The sequence below is a fragment of the Anopheles merus genome, unplaced genomic scaffold (assembly GCF_017562075.2).
Source record: "Anopheles merus strain MAF unplaced genomic scaffold, AmerM5.1 LNR4000489, whole genome shotgun sequence".
Classification (NCBI taxonomy): Eukaryota; Metazoa; Arthropoda; class Insecta; order Diptera; family Culicidae; genus Anopheles; species Anopheles merus.
Window position 1 is genome coordinate 22,501 of NW_024428069.1, and position 2,500 is coordinate 25,000.

Genomic DNA, 2,500 nt, shown 5'->3' on the forward strand with positions numbered 1-2,500 from the left:
CCCATACGGTGGAGATGAGCCCTGAAAAAGCCATGACCTGTTAGAAACTGGCACATATGAAACTCGATGTTTCCATGTCTCCTGGTAATCCATGGTTGGATGCTGGGTATTAGTCGCCTTGTCCAGGAACCTGAAGTGGTGTTCGACCATTCTCTTTGCCAAACTTCTATGGAGTATGGTCGTTCGACTTCCCTCGCCAGTTTGCTACTCACTCCCGTTGTAATACTTCGTTGTCGAACTCGATAGTCCTCGTCGATTAGTATGTGAAGCGGCATCATGCCTGCTATGACGCAGGCTGCGTCGTGTGAGGTGCTCCTAAATGCGCTTATCACTCGGTTTACTAGTGGTCGATGGCACCTTCGGAGCCATTGCTTCCTGCACTCATATTTTAGTGACTCAGCCCATATAGAGGAGGCATACCTGATGCCTGCAATGATGGTGGTTGCTAAAACTCGACGTCGACAGCTTCTTGGCCCTGATCGGTTGGGCATCATTCTAACTAGGGCGTTGGTATTTGTCACCGCTCTCTCAGCAGCATATCTAATGTGCTGAGTGTACTCTAGGCGATCATCTATCATGATGCCCAGGTACTTCAAGTGTCGCGATGATCTTACTGTGTGCCCCCCGACGATGATCTCAGATTCTTGTTCACTTCTGTGGGAGCTTACTAGTATGTATTCTGTCTTCGGTATATTTAGTTGTAGCTCCACAGAATCCATCCATTGCCGAATTATGTTGATGGAAATTTCGATCGTGTTCTCTAGGTCGTCTATTCGGCTTCCAACAGCTACTAGAACTATATCATCAGCGAAGCCGATTAGTGATGCTCCATCATACAGCGTTAAGTTGAGTACCTCGTTGTACATCAGATTCCATAAAGTGGGTCCCAGCACTGACCCTTGAGGCACTCCAGCTGTGACAGCTCGTTCTTGAACTCCAACATTGGTTTCATAAAGCAGCACACGATTCCGGAAATAATCCCCGATGATTTTATAGAGATATTCTGGTGTGTTGATTCGCTGTAGAGACCTCGCTATTGCCTTCCAACTTGCACTATTGAATGCGTTTTTAACATCGAGTGTCACTATGGCGCAGAATCGATTTGCACCTCGATTGCGAGCTCTGGATGCACTTGCTATGTTTACGACTCTTTCGATAGCATCAGTCGTCGATCTTCCTCTCCTAAAGCCGTATTGGTTTTCGGATAACCCTTGTGTGCTCTCAATATGGGTATTCAGTCGGTGGAGTATTACACGTTCTAGACCTTTAGCTACTCCATCAATCAAGCAGATCGGACGTGATGAACCGCTTTCTCCTGGTCTTTTCCCTGGTTTGGGAATCAGCACGAGCCTTTGTTTCTTCCAGTTATCTGGAAACTCTCCGGTGTCGAGGCATCTCTGGTATACGTTCTTGAACATTGCCGGCTCCTTGATCATCGCTGTTGCCAAAGCAGCGTTCGGAATTCCATCTGGACCTGGTACTTTCCCGGTTTTAAGCGATCTTCCGATGTTCCGTATTTCCTCGTCTGTCACACTTTCCGGGTTTTCTTGGCCTGTCGTAGGTTCGCTTGTCGGCCAGTCTGTGACAGGATGGTTCGGGAATAGTTCGTCAATGATTGTGTTTAGTTTCTCAGGATCCAGTTCTTTAGGCACCCTGTTTCCTCCAACCATTCGCTTCAAAATAACGTATACCTCGCCAAAGAGAACGTTGTCTGACATATTGACAAGTCTGTACCAGGTCGCCTTTTTTGTTCTCTTTATTTCTCTCTTCAGTGCGTTTCTAGCAAGCTTATATTCCCTCCTTCTATCTGGGAACTCTTGAGTGCCGTATGCCCTTTGGGCAGCTCTGCTTGCAGCCTTGCATTTCTTCCGAAGCTCTGCTATCACAGGCGTCCACCAGTAGACACCCCTCCACTTGCAAGTTCTCTTCAGCCTGGACATGGTAGCATCACATGCTTTATCAAGGGCCTTGACCAGGTCATCGGGCGTATTAACTCGTATCTCATGTAGGATTCTGTCTAATGCTGCAGCAAAAAGCTCCTTGTTAAAAAGGGTTGTCTTCCATCCCTTTTTCGCATTGCCTTGGGGACTATGTGGTTGTTCTTGGCCAATTGTGATCAGTATACCTTTGTGGTCTGAGTTCAGATAGTCCGGCAGTACTTCCCATGCTGTTGACTCCATTAATGACTGGCTCACGAATGTTAGGTCTATAGCTGATTTCCTCTCTGGAGTAACAAAGGTGTCTTGTCCGTTATTCATCAACACCATCTCTAAACCTGCGAAAGCTGCTAGCAGTGTATCACCTCTTAAGCGTTGTGTCTCGCCTCTTGCTCCAAGGGTGTTTGCCCAGCTGGCTGACCATGCATTAAAATCTCCTGCCACAATAAATTTGGACGATCCGTTGACGGTCAGAACAATATTATCAAGCAGTTGTTCAAATTCTTGTATGGTCCAGCTTGGGGGGGCGTACGCACTTACAACCAGAATGCCTCCCACCTCTA

The 2,500-nt window shown here is 47.2% G+C and overlaps 1 pseudogene; it reads right to left on the reverse strand.

The window, feature by feature from the left end:
- LOC121602527 overlaps window positions 1–2,500 on the reverse strand; it is a 9,385-nt pseudogene that overhangs the window by 2,336 nt on the left and 4,549 nt on the right.